The sequence below is a fragment of the Mustela lutreola genome, chromosome 15, assembly GCF_030435805.1.
Source record: "Mustela lutreola isolate mMusLut2 chromosome 15, mMusLut2.pri, whole genome shotgun sequence".
Taxonomy (NCBI): domain Eukaryota; kingdom Metazoa; phylum Chordata; class Mammalia; order Carnivora; family Mustelidae; genus Mustela; species Mustela lutreola.
The window spans coordinates 55,870,817-55,889,825 of NC_081304.1; the positions used below are offsets into that span (position 1 = coordinate 55,870,817).

Consider the following 19,009-nt stretch of genomic DNA (forward strand, 5'->3'; position numbering starts at 1 on the left):
CTGAGCAGGAAGGATCCAGACGAGGAGGATGGATGGACCCAAATTAGGAATATAAACTAGCTTCAGAGACAGACTTGGCAGGGAGCAGCATGAATCCCAGCTTACTCTGCTTCCCAGCCAGCACCTCCCATTCCCTTCCTCTGGAAGGGAAATCATGAGTCCCTGATTTTTCTTCGAGGAATGACCCATTTCTCATTTTCTATCCATGTGAGTTCAAGAGTGGCTGTGAATATCACAGCCCTGCAACTGCAGCAAGAGACTCAGGGATGGGCACGTTATCAAGCAAGCCTGATTAGTGACAATGAGCATCAGCCCTGAGACTTCTGAATACATTGCTGGAAAGGGTGCTCTCTTTCTCTTTCTCTCTGCAAGAAGTGCTAGCCTGGAAGGATGGAAAGGAACCCATCCGAGAAAAAAACCTGCACGGAATAAACCAGAATGGAGAGATAGACAGGAATAGAGTACCGAAGATACCATCCATACACCTAGATCCAGCCATGCCTGAAGTTCAGTAAAATGAGGCCATACATTCATACACTTCACTTTTTTTTTTTTTTTTTTTTTTTTTTTGCTCAGTTTGAGTTGGGTTTCTGAGATGCAAGTGCCCTCAGTAACGTAACAAAGGAGTGTTATAAATTGACAAAAAGACTGGCTTAGGAATCAGGAATTTTAGTTTTGGCTCTAGGTGCCCATCTCAGCTCTCTGAGTTTTACTCATCTCTGAAGAAGTTGAACAAGATGGTGTTGAAGGACCCTCGCTGCTAGTAAATGCAATGATTCAGACCTCTCTGTTACTGATAACTCTTGACTGCAAATAGAACTAAGACTTCTTCAAAGCCAGTCACTGCACCCTGTTCAACAACTGTGTGTGTGTGTGTGTGTGTGTGTGTGTGTGTGTGTGTGTGTCTCCTGGTTATCTGTTCAGACAGCTGATGATTCACAGGGCTGGCCTTGGGTGAAACGAAAGTCAGGAAAGTTTTTCTCCACTGGAGACAGTCCTGTTCTTCCAATGCTGCAATAGACAAGGGTCTTCGGTGTCAATACCGCCGATCAAAACAAAAACCGATTTGATGATAGACCTTTGCCCTGTAGTCTCAATGAGATCTGAACAACTTTTGAATCTAAAGCAGCTTGGGCAAACATTTGGCTGGGCTTCTTCTGTTCCCCAGGAGGCATTTCGTGGACCTTAAGGCAGTTGGCCTGAAGGTGAGGTGTCACCAGCGTCTTGCTATCAAGAAGGGTCATATCCTTAAGACCAGACTCCAGGTTCTCGGCAATGCAGGCTAATTTCATTGCAAGCTGGAGTTCCAAAGAGACTGGCAGGCCAGACAGGGTATTTACAAAAAGGGTCCTGGCATTAGCAGAGTGCTAAATTGAAATGTTTCCAATCTCAGAGAGTCGGGGGCATTAGTGCACCCCGCCTGAGGCTAATCCTATTATTTGGAATTCTATCAGCCCATTCTCCTGGCTCGAGCCGATCTCAGGAATGAATTGGTGCAGGGGCTGCTTTTCATTCCTGCTCTCTATCCTGTGATCATATTTCCTGGGGACCTGGCTGTGTGGGTGGGATTCGGACAAGACAGCGACCAGCTCTCCCCTTGCCCCCTTGTCTTCCCAACCAAATCCCACCATATGCAATCAATTATGGTTGATTGTGATAAGCCAGTGAAAAACAACAGTGGACATCTATCTTCCTGCCACAATTGTCAGGCTTTCATCATGCCAGGGATGGTCATATCCTCTGGATGCCCGAGAGAGGAAGAAAGAACCTGTTACAGCCAGAAGCTCCATTCGTCACTCATTCATTCCTCTACTGCCATAGATCTTAATGCCTCCTGATGGAAGACAAGAGGATGGCCCACCTCTTCATATTATGCAAACCCAACCGTGTGTGCACATGGGCCATCCTGTGTTTTCCCTAGATTCAGGCTCAGTAAACTTTTCTACAGAAGGCTAGGGAATAAATATTTTAGGCTGCGTAGGATGTATGTTCTCTGTCTTGAAGATCCAACTGCACCATTGTGATCCAAAAGCAACCATAGACAGAATGTTAACAAACGGTGGGGCTGCATTCTAATAAAACTTTATTTATAAAAGCAGATGCTACCCAATGCAGCGGACAGGCTGAGATTGCTGACCCTTGAGCTATACACCAGTTGCGCTGAGGGCCTCGGTTTACTAGTGCTAACTTAGTGATACAGCCTCCCTCTTTCTCTCTCCTGCATCCCTGCTGTATCTGGGGTGGGATAGCTATCATCCCAGAATGGTATGAGGAAAGCCAATAAAGACAAGCAGGGAGGGGCGCCTGGGTGGCTCAGTGGGTTAAGCCGCTGCCTTCAGCTCAGATCATGATCTCAGGGTCCTGGGATCGAGTCCCGTATCCGCCTCTCTGCTCAGCAGGGAGCCTGCTTCCCTCTCTCTCTGCCTGCCTCTCTGTCTACTTGTGATTTCTGTCAAATAAATAAATAAAATCTTTAAAAAAAAAAAAAAAAGATAAGCAGGGATTAGAGGTGGCTCCTCCAGACTCCTCCCAGATGCCAGAGTGAAAGTTAGATGAAGAATGATGGAAAGTTCTACCTTGGTGTGTCTGATTACGGTCTCACCTTGGGTGCTGTCTCTCCTGGCACGGGAAGGGTCCTTAAAGATCACGTAGCCCAGCCCCCGCCCAGGCTGGGGTGTCTGACAGCCCATCTAACTAATTCAGCTGGTTGTGCCAACTTCGTAGTGTGTATTTACCTGTTCACTTCATTGTTCCCCACTTTAGTCATATTTTGCTTATTTACAGTGGAGGTGGAGATGTTTCATACTTCATTTGTTGGATATCGGCCAACTAGGTGTCTGGACTTGGGCTAGGCATTATTCTGGGTCCAGGAGGAAAAGGCATGGTCTCTGGCCCCAGGGAGCTTACAGTGGAGTAGGCAGACGGAAGAATCGACAAACACAATACAATGTGTTAAGTGCGGTGCTGGGGGTGAGCAAAGAAAGCAGAAGCAAGGACAGGTAGGCTCAATCAAGCACTAGGGCAGACTCGGGAGGTGGGGGATCCCAAGGCCGTCTTTCTTCCTGGGACAGAATCCCAGAGCACAGAGCACCATAAGGAAGGACGGGCTCACCTCTCCATGACCACTTGAGTGCCATCGAGTGCTGGTCACCCGCTTAGAATCACAGGGAGCTACAGCAGAGGCCTCCAATTCACATTTGGAGAAACGGAGAGAGGCCCATTGAAGGGAAAGAAAAAAAAAAAAAAAAAACCATCCTCCCCCTGTTTGCTTCTTACAGCAGTTTTTGTTTATCTCATTAACTCGCAACCTGAAGAACAGGACCATCTGGCATGCGGGCATGTTAACAAGATCATAAATTAGGAGGAGAAATGAAGCCAGATTTCCATAATGGTCGCAAGACAGAAATCAACAGCGCCGGGACGGAATTTGCTGGGAAGGTAGGGTGGGAAGGAGCTGGAACAAAATGAAAATGCCTTAGCACATCCAGTCTGAATGAGAAACACAAATCCAGAGTCATTTAGAAGGAGCGTTTTAGAAAAAGTGCTGGCAAAGCATCTCTTCTCCCTGGAGAAGTCTCTCTCTCCCGCCCGTCTCCCTCTTCCTGTCTCCCGGGTCTTCCCCGAGGACTGGGGCCAACCTAATTCCCCTTGTTCTCGTAGGTCGTGATTACGATGACTATAGTAACTGCCTGAAAACTCCCCTTGCTTCTCATCTGGCAGAGGAAGCCTTGCCCTGTGCACAACGCTGCATGCTTGGACCCAAACTTGGAACCCCCAGTGTTTCTATAGAGTCTGAGTATTTCCTGGGACCCTGCGTTGTGGGTCTGGCAAATAGCACTGGTGGGGTCATTAGCGAGAGAGAGGTCTTGCCCTCCAAGGGCCTGGCTGCTGAGGGCCCAGTACCTGTGAGCGCGTTAGAGCATTCCCCAGTGTCACGGCCCATCACGTGGCTTCTTGAAAGAGAGAACCCCTCCCTTGCCCTCCCTGTTCCCCAGCAGGTGCGTCCTGCCCTGTGGTGGGGCTGGGCCCCCTCTCTACTCCTACCTCTGCCTCTCTGTGAAAATGAGTCTCCTCCTTTTGCTTCCTGCCAGACCTCTCTTGAAAATAAAAGCACTATCTCCGGTTTGAAAGTAGAGGGACGGGGAGGGGCGCCTGGGTGGCTCCATGGGTTAAGCCTCTGCCTTTGGCTCAGGTCATGGTCTCAGGGTCCTGGGATCGAGTCCTGCATTGGTGTCTGTGCTCTTGGGGGAGCCTGCTTGTCCCTCTCACTCCCACTCTCAAATAATTAAAAAAAAAAAACTTTAAAAAATATGTGGGGAAGGGGAGATAATTATGTGCTTGTACTTACAGAAGGACATGGGGTGGGGGGCAAGGGTCTGTCCTTTTTGTTCAACAGAGGGAGACCAAAGTGATGCTAATTTTAAGCTACCTGATGGAAAAGAGGCTGATGACATGATGGTAAAATAGCAAACTCTTTTTTTTAGTTGGAAAAGCAGCAGAATACTGCATTCACTTTGGTGCTGGTGGTGTGTAGCATAAGGCTCCGATGCTGCCCGCAGATTTCTCTCTGCTCAGTTTCTACATTGGGGGGGGGGGGGCAATTCACTGACAAATTTTTCAATTTTTTTCCACGGTTTTTCACCAATTCAGCCTTTTAAATATTCTCAGAAAGTCAATTTCGGCAATGTTTGGCTGCCCAGAAAGCTACTCTGCCTATGGAAATAAGACATTTTATTTTCCGTATCTGTGGGTTCTTCCTCTATTTCACAGCCTTCTTTGTGTATTTAGAGCTTTTTTAAGATATATTTTTTAAGATTTTATTTATTTATTTGAAAGGGAGAGAGCATGAGAGAGAGGGAGAGAGCATGAAAGGAGGCGAGGGTCAGAGGGGGAAGCAGACCGCCAGCCAGGCAGGGAGCCCCATGCGGGGCTCGATCCCCGGACCCCGGGATCATGACCTGAGCCGAAGGCAGTCGCTTAAGCCACTGAGCCACCCAGGCACCTTTGGGATTTTTAAAAAAATATATTTTATTTATTTATTTGAGAGAAACCAAGCAGGAGGGGCAGAGGGAGAGGGAGAAGCAAGGCTCCCCGCCAGGCCAGGAGCCGGATACAGGACTCGATCCTCGGACCCTGGGATCATGACCCGAGATGAAGGCAGACGCCCAACCGACTGAGCCCCCCAGGTGCCCCCACTTTTGTAGACTTGTATCTTTCTGTCTAGCCAGTTCTCATTAACACGGACATTCATGTCATATACTTTATGTGTATGTTGGCTAAGCCACAATTCTAGAGTCCATTCTGCTCATTGATTCCACTTTCTAATTTATGAATTTATTTTTTTTTGGTGGTTGTTATCTTTATCAATGAGGCCCTGCTAATTTCTAAAGATTTCCCTAGTCATATCTTTCTACATCCCGAGACAGAGAAATAATTCCCTTGTTCTCATTCATTTTTGTTCAGTCAACTCACTGACGTTTTCTTCAGGGGCCAAGATACGGTCCAATTTTGTAAATATCCCATGGTCGTAAGAAAGGAAAATATTTTGAGTTCTGTGTAGGTTAGTGATGTCAATATTGAACTATTAAATATTTATGCAGATCACTGTGGCCTTGTTTGAGAAATGTCCCCTCTTCTTATTTCTGCCCACGTCTCTCTCCAATTCTAACTCCTTCAGCTTTATATATCTTGATATGATAGTATTTTTTATTTATTTTTTTGTTCATTTATTTTGGGGAGAGAGTGCTTAAGTGCCTGCATGCATGAGTCAGGGAGGGACAGTGGAAAAGGGACAGAGAGAGTCTCAAGCAGACTTCCCACTGAGTGCAGAGCCCAACGTGGGGCTCGATCTCGCCACCCTGAGATCATGACCTGAGCAGAAACCAAGAGTCAGATGCTTAACAGACTGAGCTACCCGGGCACCCCTGATTGACGTTATTACGTGCACAAAGAAATAGATCCGTGAGCCCTCCATGTATATTATTTACTTCGGCAATAAAAAAAGACTAGAAGTGATTTAGAATTCTATGCCCTACTGCCTTCTTAAAAGAATTTTATTTTTGTAGTTATTTGTGTCACCTGGTATTTTTCTGTCTAGCTCTTAACTTAAAATTTTTCTTACTCATAATTATGTGGTAGGTGTATTTCTTGTAGGTGACACAAAGCGAAGCTTTATATTTCAAACGATTATTTCTTGAAAGCCTGTATTTTAACAAAGGCGTTAACTCCATTTATCTTTATCTCAGATTGGATTTGTTGGTTCTTATTTCTGCATGTTTGTATTTTTATTGTTTGCGAGTTATTTGTTTTGTTTTGTTTTTGTTATGCTTCCTTTATTGTTTATTTCCTATCATTAGTTTTATGGGACCATGTTTTGGTTTTCCCCCCAGAATGTTAATTTTTGTTAATTTTTGCCCGACAGTCATCTCTTTCAATTTTACAAATATTGTCAAGCTTGTGTTTTTTATATTATCAAATCTATAATAAAACTCTACCTTAAAAATTTTTTTTTTTTTTTTTTTCAAAAAAAGGGTGCCTGGGTGGCTCAGTGGGTTGGGCCTCTGCCTTCGGCTCAGGTCATGATCCCAAGGTCCTGGGATGGAGTCTTGCATTGGGCTCTCTGCTCAGCAGGGAGCCTACTTCCCCCTCTCTCTGCTTACTTGTGATCTCTCTCTCTGTCAAAAAAAAAATCGCATTTGCATTCTTTTGTGATAGGAGTGACAACCACGTTTTAGATATGTGTGTGTGTGTGTGTGTGTGTGTGTGTGTGTGTGATGAGTCTCCAGGGTCCTCCACTGCTGTGTCTTCTCTTGGGAACTATTTGACTCATTTTTTTTTGTTGTCAGGTAGACGTTTGGAATCTTACATATCTGAGGGAGCCTTTCTATTATCTTGACAAGTAAACAACGCCTTCGTTGGCTGTTGTGTACTTGGATCACAACCTTTTCCTCTGTCTGTCTGTCTCTCTCTATCTTTATCTCCTGCCTCTCTCCCTGTCTTTGTCTCTTACCCTGTCTCTCTGTCTTTTCCTTCTCTCTTCTCTCTGTCTCTGTCTCTCTGTCTCTCTGTGTCTTTCTCTCTCTGTCTCTGTCGTTGTCTGGTTTTTTAGCAACTCTCTTCTGGAATCCACATCATCTGCGTCATGGAGGTCCCCATGACAAATCTAACTTGTTCTTTGTAGATAGCTTTTTTTCTTTCTTTCTTTCTTTCTTTCTTTCTTTCTTTCTTTTTTTTTTTTTGTTGTTGTTGTTGTTTGTTTTTATTTTTTAACCTGCCTGGGCATTTGTCAAATTCTTTCTTTATTCTTGAAACTAAGAGGGAAAAAAAAATTATCAGTATTTGTCTATGTGTTTGTTCCAGTTAATTTTATCAGGAGAGTCCCTGTCCCATTCACTCTTTCCTGTCTTTCTATAGAAAATTTTTGTTTTTTACTTTGGTCTATTTTATCTTTGTAAGTGATTCAATTCCTTTGTTAGAAAGAAAGAAAGAAAGAAAGAAAGGAAGGAAGAAAGAAAGAAAGAAAGAAAAGGGGAAAGAAAAAGAGAGAGAAAGAAAGAAAAAAAAAAAGTTCCCTTTTCTCTCCTTCAAGAATTCCCTTTACATACAGGTGGATATTTACTCTCTGAACTCACGCTCCAAACACCTGTTTCTGGCCACTTCCATCCGTGGCTCCTTTCTGCTTTAGCATCTGGTCGGCGTCTCTGCCTTGCCCCTCACATGCGCTTGGCCGTTTCTTGTGGAATCCATTTGCTCCTTGACATTTCCAACAGCCATATTTGCTCCTTGTCTCCTTTCCTTAACCTATCAAGGCCTTTAAAAATGTTCCAGCCTGTCCTTTTATTATGTCCTGTTTCATCTCATATTCTATGAAATGTACAGCCTCTTCTATGCCCCTGAAAATAAAGATCCTATTGATGTGTTTCTGAATATTTAAAAAAAATAATTTCTTTTCTCTGATTCTTGAATACTACATTTCTCTTTCTAGGTATTCCATATTTTCAATAGACTTCACCACTGTCCCCTCGTTGACATATTTAAGTGAGATGGCCACCTCATTTGGAGCAGCCCCAAATGCAGTGACATCGATCTCTCCTTGGGGACCATTCCTGTTCTACCCAAGGTGCTATACCCCCATTTAGCTCCTCAGCTGGTGTAAATTTGCACACACTGTGGACACCTCTGGGACGGGACCCCGATTGCTGTGTTGTGTCCTTCCCAGCAAACCTTCCCCCTTTTCTGTCTTGTAGGTAACAGTGCAGGCATCTAGCTCCTTCCTGGAACCCATGTGGGGAGGACACTGAGAGGAAGCACAGCCCCGGGAATAATGCTTCCCAGACTCAGGGGAGTGCCTGGTAGACCATGACCCTATGAGTCTGGGTTGAACCCGGCCACGTTTGGCTTCTCTTGATGTGCCTACCATGGCTGCATATCCCCTGGAACAACTCCTATTTATTGTTTCCAGTTCCCACTCATTCATTCGATAAACGTTGGTCTGCCAATCCACACAGCCAGTGTTTGAGAATACCTAGCAGGCTTAGCGCGAGTTGCTATGGGTATGACTGAGAGAGAGAAAAGGTCCCCTGGCCAGACTTCCATCTCAGTGGGTCAAACACAGTCACCAGTCCCCCATCTAGGGATACATGACAGCCAACCGACAGGATGATTGTGGACTGTGGTAGATGATGCAGAAGCTGCCAGAGGGGCGGCTGCTGTTCCTTTAGACCCAGAGGTCAGGGAAGGCATCCCCCCTCGAGGAGATAACCCAGAGCGGAGCCCTGCAAGGTGGCAGGAAGGCCATCATGTGAGAGAGCAGAAAGTGGGCCAGCAGTCTTTGGCTAGCTCTCTGCGTCCACTCTCACCAGCCCTGCTCTGTGTACCCTCATCCTCTGCTTTCTGTGGGGCTTAGTCAGTGGGCATCACCAGCAGCAGACAGGGTAGGGAGCAGGGTGGTCAGTTGGGGGTATCTGTCCTCCCAGCTCATGCCCAGGTGGGTCACTGTGGGGGGTGGGCAGCTCCTAGACTTCCACTTCATTCTGGAACCCACCTTCCCCCTGCCGCTCTAGCTCAGGGATTGCAACGACTCCCCGCCATTGCCAGCCCCCGGGGACTGTGCTACCCTTTTAAAGAGTTTATTTGAGAGAGAGAGAAAAAAAAAAAAAAAGTATGGGGAGGAGCAGAGACAGAGGGAGAAGCAGACTCCCCACTGAGCAGGGAACCTGATGCAGGACTTGATCCTGAGCAGACCCAGGACCCAGGACCCTGAGATCATGACCTGAGCAGAAGGCAGATGCCCAACGGACAGAGCCCTTCAGGTGCCCTGACCGCGCTGTCCCTTGTTAGTTCCCCTAATCACGCTCCCTTTCTTCGGGAGCCCAGTGCCACTTGCTTCCTGCTGGGAGACAGGAGCATGAGGTAGCACTGCAGATTTTGTCAGGGCAAAACAGATGCCCATGCTCTGCCCCACGCCCCATGCCCCATTCCTCAAATGCCAAGTTGTGATGTCAGTGCTTAATGAATGGCATCACTGTCTCCCTCAACATCTGCCTTGTTACTCATTTTCATCTCGTTTCTCTTGCTGTTGCTGGGGACTGAGGTGGGGATGCCCAAAACTCTGGAAGGCTGGACCATGGCTAGTCCCAAGGGGCCGTGGGTCATAATCCTTGTGGAAGAGAAGCTAAGCCCAAGGGGTGGGAGGTGGTCTCTGAGTCCCCTTATGGGCGACATGCTTCCTAAGTAAGTGGACGGTGAAGATCCTGTGGTTTTCTGCTCATCCTCTGGGGACTGAGGTCTGCAAGGAACCCTCCCAAGGGACGCCCCTGCCTCCGACTTACACTGGGAGCTCATCATCCGCCACTTGGAAGACAGGATTTTTAGCATAGAGTGGAGAGGTGCTCTGAGGTGGCCCAGCTGGGTGCAGAGGGGTGTCACCCACAGTCAGCGGCATGACAGCCCCAGGGGGAGGGCGGCCAGAGCCAGAAGGTCTCGATCTGGAGCCCGAGCTCTGCCGGGCCACTGGGGACAGAGGAGGAGGGTAGAGCTCTGGAGAGTCTAAGGACACCTCCAGGGAGGCCCGTTTGAGCAGGTGGACCCTACCCAAGGGTGGGGGGACACCCTCAATGCCTGATCTGGTTTCTTCCTTCCTGGCAGGGGGAGGGAGCGTATTAGTTTCCTGAAGCTGCTGTAACAAATGAGCAACACCTCAGGTGCTTCCAACAACATCAACTTATTACCTTATAGTTCTGGAGGTCAGAAGTCTGAAATAGGTCTCTCTGGACTAAAATCAAGGAATTACAGGGCTATGTTCCTTCCGGAGGCTCTAAGGGAGAGTCTGTCCGCTGGCCCTAAGAAACTGCCTCTGTTTTTGGCATGCACAGGTTTCAAGGAGTAGGACGTGGACATCCCCAGGACCATTATTCTGCCTACCGCCTACCACAGGGGGCTCATTCGGCCTGTGCCGGAAGCTTTCCTCATTCCTGGGGAGAGCACTGGGGCCCAGAGAGGGAGCTTCAGAGTAAATGGCAGAAGCCATAACATCATCAAGAGAGAGTGCTCCCAGGGTCTCAGGAGCAGCCTTTCCTGCTCAGGGAGGTTTGGAAAGGAAGACCATGATGAGTTTGGCCATGATGAGCACGAGTCAGGACTCGGTGGTGGTGATGGTGGTGGCGGTGTCGGGGTGGGGGGGGGCAGTGGCAGAGCTCCACCCCCAGTCCGGGCCCCTGACTCCAGAATGTTGGCTCCCCGTGTCAAATGCATTCTTAGCCCTAAAACCCAAGCAGGCTCAGGATGGGATCCCAGGCCTGTGGGGCCACAGAAGTCTGGACCTCACTGGACCCAGGCACAGCCATGCCCCCATGCCCCTGCTATGACACTGACCAGCGTTCCAGACAGGAGCCTCAGGAAAGCGGTGCAGGGGTGGGGGGCGGGGAGGGGCCATCTGTGGTTGCAGCTCCTGGCATCATACTGCCCCTTCTCCTTATAAGAGGACTAACGGGCTTCCAGGTTTGCCTTTTGAGGCTCAGGCTTGGACTGGCCTGACAAATCCAGGCATTATCCAAGCAAGGATCTGGGGAGGACCCTGGGGTAACAGGGCTCCCCCTCTCCTCCTGTGATGAACACGAGCCTGTAGCCCTCCTCGGCTCTCACCACCCTACCAGAACCGGGCGTGGTAACCCACTTTCTCGGATGTGTTTGCACGCACCTAGCATCTCTGTCGATTTGATCCCTGACTTACTGGGCCCTGTCAGGGTAGAGCTTGTCCCTCTGTAAGCCAGCCTTAAAGGGACCGCAACAGACAGAGGCCTCCCTGCATTCCAACCTTGGGCAGGAGAGAGACCCCACGGTGCCCCCTGTAGACACATTTCAGGAAAGCAAGAACACCAAGGAACTGACAGCTTTCGAGGAGAGAGCCCGCCTGGGGAGCACGCAGAAAAGGCAGCAACAGAGGGCTGTGAATGGGAGCAGACCCGGGAGCAGACCCGGGATCCGAGGGGAAGGGGCTGTAACCTCCTCTCCCCCGCGTGGCTGAACTGGGAGAATTAAAAACATAAATTAAATAATGCATCTGTTCTCCAAGGTCTCTTCCAGCTTTACAATTTTATGCTTCCATAAGCTTTCCGGGAAAAGAATAAACCAACCACTAATATCAAGGAGCTTTTGGAAGCTTTAAAGGTTTTAGAAGCTGCATCTAACAGGAACGGGGAGGTTTGCTGCACACTTGGGAAGGTCTAGTGGGAAAAGGGAATACGCGGCTCTCCATTATCTGAATGGAGCTTATCGAAGGCAAGCCCTGCTTTTAGGCACTTACACTGTATCTATTCTGCCCAACTAAGCTCTGGAAACACAGAAGCTGTTTTCCTCTTATATCAACAGGAGCTATAACAAGAGGCCGCCTAATCCCTCGCATATCCCCACTCCCCCAAGAAGTGAGGACGAGTTAGGACACAGCGCACAGGCTCCCTCCTCTCTCCCCACTCAGAAACGGGCTGGTCCCCCACAGACTCGGTTCACATTTGGATCCCACAACCACGGGTGGGACAGGGCCCTGTCCTGCCCTACCTTTCTCCACAGCTGCTTTTCACTGTTGCGGGGACAAATTCACCTGCCATCCTTTTGCCATCTCATGGATAACAGGGGGACCTGAGAAGCCTTTGAGGACCGTCGCAGTGAAAATTAGAAGCTATCTTTAAGATCCACAGACTGGGGGAGAGGTGGTCTGTATTTGAAGTCAGACACGTGTGTGTGTGTGTGTGTGTGTGTGTGTGTGTGTGTGTGTGTGTGTGTGACCCTCTGAGGGCAGAGACCATCCCTATCTTGCTTATTACAACCCTGAGGCCAAGAGCAGCACTTGCACGTATTAGATGCTCAAGAAAACTGGATGAATGAATGAATTAGGAAGGGAATCAATTTATACCCACAGGAGCTAACTGAACGGCTTGCAAATACATCTAGGCAGTGGTCCCCCACCCCATCAGATTGCCAACACTGACTAGAAGGAAGACCCAGAAACATGGTCCTTTATTTATCAGGAATTTAGTGACCTTTGCAACATTAAAAAAAAAAAAAAAAAAAAAAAAGGCCTAGGCCTAGGAGGGAGAGATGGGGCGAATGCGTAATTGGCATAAAGGAGTCAAGGGTGAGCAGGAAGGAGGAGGGACAAGCCAGGCCTTGGGCGGCGGCCCAGGGGACATGGGAGCCATGAGGGCACCCCTGTGAAGAGCTATCAGTGGGCAGGAAGTTCCTGGGATCAATCATGTCTGACATCCATTTAGAAACTGTTTCTAACTGGGTGGCTCTGTTGGCTCAGTATCTGCCTTTGGCTCAGGTCACAATCCTGGAGTCCCCGGATCCGGTCCTGCGTCAGGCTCCCTGCTCAGTGGGGAGTCTGCTTCTCCCTCTCCCCCTCCCCCTACTCCTGCACATGCTCTCTCCCTCAAATAAATAAATAAAATCTTTAAAAAAAAAAGAGGAAACCATGTGCTGCTCCCTCCTAATGCCAAATTTTCAGGAAAAGTGCTTACAAAAGCTTCAGTGCAGCAGCAGGGGTGGGGGGGGAAGGGAAGGGGTGGCGGGAAGGGTTGAGGGGGCACGGGAAGATGGTACTGCCCTGCATGGCAAGGAATTTGGCATGGGGAGATTATTCTGGGCAGCTGGGGTGGACCCATGAAATCACAGGGTCCCTGTTCCTGAGAAGCAGGAAGGTCAGAGTTAGAGAAGGAGACAGCTTACGGGTGTGAGGTCCCAACCCAGGTCGTGCAGTCAGCTTCTGGAAGCCAGAATAGCCAGGGGAATGGATTTTCCCCTAGAGCCTCCAAGGGGACTGCTGCCTTGCCAGATCCTTGATTTTAGCCCAGGAAGACCTATCACGGACTTGGAACCCCCAGAACTGTAAGATTAAATGATTTGTGTTGTTTGAAGCCACTAAGTTTGTGGTCATTCATTACAACAGCCATAGGGAACTCATATCACACTTTCCCATAGGGAGCCAGGAGAAGAGAGCCCTTCCAAGAAGGCAGGCAGGGGAGTGGGCAGTGGCAGGGTTCTGATGAATATGGAGAATTCTACATGAGGACCCCTGAAAAAGCTAGGACTGAGGGGCATGAGAACTCTCCTCCAACACACAGATCCTGTCCTCTCCATCAGCCAAACCCCCACCCCCAGCCGGGATCCCCTGATTGGCAGGTCTGATGACCGGGCTGTCCAGCAGAAAGGCAGCTCCTGAAATGATAGATCCTCAGGTGGGACCTACCTGTGGTCCTACCGTTTGATGGACCAGGTGTTGACATCCGGGAAAATGACTTGCCCAAGCACAAAACTCAAGGACAAAGCAGAGGTCGCATGGGAACCACGGGCTGCTCATTTCCAAGTGTGCATCCTTTGCCTGAGACAGGCCCTTGCCAAGGACCGAGCCCTAGCGCTGGGCTGCCTGACCTCCCACCTGAAGGCAATGTCCTCCTGCAGAAACGCTCAGGCAAGTGAGCAGATCTGGAGTGCCCATGTGGTTCTCTGTGACCACAGAGCCATCCAGTTTCCTCTCCCCACTGGCAACAGACCCTTGAAGACCTCACATTGGGTGTGCCTGTGTCTGAATGGGTTGTTTCGGGGCAGGTGGTTCTGGGGCTGTCCCTGTGTGCTGCCCACCTCCCCTAAATGACCTTTACAGGCAGAGCTGCTTAACCCAGAGGGCACCCTGCAAGGAGTCTGTTCCCCACTTCGTCAAGCTCCCTGACCCTACATGGCCTTTTTATCACCCTCTGATTTCTTCCCTGTCCACCACCTCAGACTGAGACCTCTCTGGCCCAGGGATTCTACGGACTTGTGGGGTCTACATCAGCATCCTTGACTCAATGACACTCATGCTCCCCAGAACTCCATTCTGGGGGCAAGTTTTTAAGCCCTGGGTTTGCGGTGGTGGCGGAGGGAATGTTTCTGCTATTAGCAGAATTGAGTTGAGAGCGACAAAACAGCAGGACCATTTGGAAGCTCTCTCTCCTTAGAGGGGAAGGTGTGGAGGCCGCGTCTGCATGGGATCCTGGCCAACAAGTGACTGTGGGAAGTGCAGAGACATTGGACACCTTCGGAAGGTCATGGCTCTGGGACCCAGCGTGAAGCTCAGCATCAGAGCCATGGTCCAGGACTCGGGAAGAGAAGAGAGAGCATGCTGACTCAGAGGGTGCCTGGGCAGTGGGGCTGAAGGAGGAGAAGCCAGGGTGGGTGTGACTCCAGCATTACAGAGATGTTTCTAGTTCCCCTGGGGGCAGGAAGCTAGGACATCTCAATGGAGAAGATGAAGAAATTGCTGGCCAGGTCCTAGGAAAGGGTTCTGCTTCCTCCCATATGTCATCTTCCTGGTTCTCCCTCAAAATGCCCCTTCCCTCCCTTTAGCTGAAGACCAGGTTCACTCTTCCTTCTACCCCTGAACCAGCACTGCCCATCCTGGAGGCTGAGAAGACTTCTGGCCCTTAGCTCCTCTACACAATGCAGAAGGCCTGCCAACTAGATCCTGATCTGGGGAAACCAGAAGACATTCCTCGAAAAGTGAGCAATGTGGCTTGTAAATCAGGTCCTTAACTTAGTACAATGTTTTAAAATATGCATTAGGTGCTTATTATGTACAGGAGACAGCAGATAGTAAAAAATGCTTTATGGGGCCTCATTCCTGTCTTCCAGGACCCAATAACCTAATATAGGACATATGCTCTCTATAAGTATATATGAATGCAAACAGCAGCAATACAAGGTTGAAGGCGAGACAATGAATATTAAAATAATTTAAAAGACAGACACCACGGTGCAGGCTTTCTGTGCTAAGTAAGCCCTGAATGCCTATAGGAGTCGGGCTCTGGTGGGAGAGGGACAGAAGCTGAAGCAGGGAAGGATGCAGTATTAGGAGGACGGTGAGTGGCCCCTGGGCCAGATCCTGTAGGGAGACCAAGCTAGAACAGTTGGAGGCCAATGGTCAAGGCTCTGAGAGAAGGTCCAAAGGGTTTAGCTTTTGGGGGGAACGACAGGGACAACTGAAAGAATGTGAGAAATGCAGAAAACATCAAGCAGTGACTTCTTGATTCCTTCCAACAGACAACCTGAGCAACAAGCAAGGTGGGTCTTTGTGGGTTTGTTGGCTTTGCCTGAGGGCAGGATGGGGCCTTCCCCAAGCTTCTGGCTCCCTTCTCCAGGGAACACACTGTGACCAGGGGGAGCTGCCACACCTTTCCTGAGTCACAAGACTGGAAGACCACTCTGGCAGGATGGGAAATAGATTCTCCTGTCTTCTTGCCCCCAGATCTGTAGGAAACACGTTCTCTCCAATGATGGGCTAGGGCCCAGGTGGCTGTGGGCGTTGGGTTAATCATGATATTAATGATGACAGTTCCTCCAAATAGGAGGAAAACCCCGTAAAATCTATAGATCACATGGTTTCTAGTGTGTTATAAATTTAAACAAAACGCACAGCATGATCTTAAATTGAATCACTTTCCCCCAAATGCCCTATAGGTGTCTGACACGTATTTATAGAATGGACAAGCAGAAGACTTTCCCCATTATATCAGGCCCAAATGCATAAGGCTATGTCCATCAAAAAGAGAGTCCATGAGGCTTAATGTCCATCAAAAGGAGAGCGGTCAAATAAATGATGGCACATTTGTATCATGAAGTATTAAAACTATTAAAACAAGAACATGACAGATCTGAGTGAGCTGATCAAAAACATTCTCCATGACACAGGATCAAGTGAGGTAAGTTCCAGATCAGTACAGAAAGCATGGTCTTGCTTTCGTACAAAAAAATAGGTGTGTAGGGGTGCCTGGGGGCTCAGTCGGTTTAGCATTCAACTCTTGGTCTCGGCTCAGGTCTTGATCTCAGGGTGGTGAGTTCGAGCCCCACACTGAGCTCCATGCTGGGTGTGGAGCCGACTTAAAAAAAACACAAAACACGATATGTGTGTTTATATACATGTAGTTATGCAAGATGCAACAGCAAAAGGCTGGAAAAGATTCTGTGAATGACACCCAAGTCATGGATGGTGGGCTTGGAGAAGAGATTGCTATTCTTACACATTTTGGGGATCATCATAAGTAGTGGGATTTGAGGCAACCTTGTTTTCTTTATGTTCTGCTGTGTTGTTTTTTTTTCCCCAAATAAAACCCTTTTAAAAGGTTCATGAAGAGTTGGTGCTATTTAAAGGAGTCATTTAGTGGAGTGAAAACACTCAAGAGAGTGTTTGCTATATGCTTGCTATTTGCCAAGGTGACCGTGGGCTGCCCTGGTCGGGACACTGCTCCTGAACGATCCCTTGGGAAAAGGCAATGATTGGGTTTAGGTTTTCCGTAGGGCAGATTTTCAAATCATGGGTACGTGGTGTGATGATTTGTAGTGACGGCCTGCTCTATAAGAACAACACCTGAACGTACTTTTATTCTTTACCCTACCTCGAGTGTGCCCTACTGGTGTTTCCTCACAAGTCAAAAACTTGGTTGCATGAATTATCATGAGGTTATCTTAATGGGAAAGTGAGCTTTAGTGAAGTACATGACCTAAAGTTGAAGATCTCTTAATCTTCCTTCCCTCCCTTTGTTCCTATCTTCCTTCCTCCTTTTTTTCCATCCATCCATCCATGCATCCATCAATCCATCCATCCACCTGCCCATACATTCATCCATCCTTCCAATCTTTCCATCCATCCACCCACCAATTTAGCAAACATTTATGGAACGCATACAGGGCAGTCTGTTGGGAACAAGGCATAATACAAAAGAGTATCAGACAATTCTCAAGGAACTCAAGACTAGCCCCCTGCCACGGTGATGCAGCTCTTAGGCTGGATGGGTTGAGGATCACTGTTATGGAGTAGAGGAAGACCATTCATCCCACCAGAACACTTGGGGGGATGGAACCCAGGAGACTCCACACAGAACCTCTGAGACTGGGGCCTGGGAGGCCCAGGGTGGTGGGAGCCTGTGTATCTGGGTGGGAGATTCTACTTTGATCTTATTAAGGAGTCTGAATAAAGCCTTCCTTGTTCAGCTGGGAGGTTGATGTCTTGCAATAATGGTGTGGCTGTGCTTTTGTGGGAGACCCAGGCCTAGAGCACTGGCGAGGCTGCTGGGGCAGGGAGATTCTGCTGGAGCTGGGGAGGTGGTGGTGGGCAGTGCAGTGTAGTGCCCAGAGGCTCTCTCCAATGGGTGACATAGGACTCTCAGGGATGAGTCCTCCATAGGCCTGGGCTTGAGGATCCAAGAGGAAGAACGGGAGTCACTGGTGGCCCGAGGGTCATGGCTCCTGCCTCCCTCTCTCTGAAGCCAGGACATTCTCAGACATAGATACTGTGGGTTGTGCCTCAGTCTCCAGGAAAGGCAACTCTCGTATCAAGGTTAGTGTATGGGATCTGGTACCAAAGACATGAGTTCAAACTCTGCCTCCACCATTTAGCGACCTCACTGGCATAGCATGCAACTCAACCCGTATAAGCCTCTGCTTTCCTGTAAGTAGGACAAGTGATCATGAGGATTAAAGGAGAAAACCCTGGGGCAGCACCTGGCATGGGTGCTTTGTATTTATTTTGGTGTGTGTTTAGGCTACTGGGTGAGGCTTTTTTCCAGTTCCAGATCACCATTAGCTCTGGAGCAGTGGGGCATGCTGCAGTTTGGGGGTCAGACTGGTCTGAGAACTCCCCAAGCTCCTTGCAGGTAGCCTAGAGGTAGCCTCTTCCTAGATGAGCTTTTACCTCCTCTTCTCAGCAACTAGGCTTCTGGAGCAGCAGCCCTGAAGCAGGACCCACTTTGTCCTTGAGGGGGCATCTGTCCTGTCTGGAGACATTTATGATGGTCATAAGTTGGGGAGAGGATGCTACTGGCCTCTAGTGGGTGAAGGCCAGGCATGCTGCTAACTCTCCTATAATGCACAGAACAGCCCCCCTTGCCCCCGACCAAGAGTTATCCCTCCCCAAAACGTCCATAGTGCCGAGGTTGAGAAATCCCATTCTTGAGTCAAGAATGAGGATGCTGATGTCCAGGCGGAGAAAATGTGATACACTAAGGTCGAATTGCGTTGTTGATGTTAACAGCACCCTTCCTGGGACCTGAACTGGGGACCAGCATTATTTTAAAAGATTTTATTTATTTGAGAAGAGGAGAGAGAGCGAGCAGAGGGGGAGAGCAGAGGGGAAGGGAGAAGCATACCCCCTGCTGAGCAGAGAGCCTGATGCGGGAGGGACTCAATCCCAAGACCCTGGGATCATGACCAAAGGTGAAGGCGGACACCTAACTGACTGAACCACCCAGGCGTCCCTGGGGGACAAGCATTTTTCATAGTGATCATAATGATGAATCTCCCATCCAAGTACTAACCAGGCCCGACCCTGCTTAGCTTCCGAGATCAGACGAGATCGGGCGCGTTCAGGGTGGTATGGCCGTAGACCATAATGATGAATCTAATGACGATATCGAAACAACTGACCCCTGGCATCTTCTTTCCCCATCTCAAAAACAGCACGATCAGCCAGGTCCGAACCTGG

General features: G+C 48.8%; 1 protein-coding gene and 1 long non-coding RNA gene across 4 annotated transcripts in view; one reads left to right on the forward strand and one right to left on the reverse strand.

The window, feature by feature from the left end:
* SHISA6 (shisa family member 6) overlaps positions 1–19,009 on the reverse strand; it is a 278,137-nt gene that overhangs the window by 61,770 nt on the left and 197,358 nt on the right. The gene's annotated exons all lie outside the window — the stretch shown is intronic.
* Positions 3,022–8,502, forward strand: LOC131816392 (uncharacterized). Its single transcript, XR_009348042.1, has 2 exons — positions 3,022–3,438; positions 7,985–8,502. It is a non-coding gene; the product is annotated as an uncharacterized LOC131816392 (long non-coding RNA).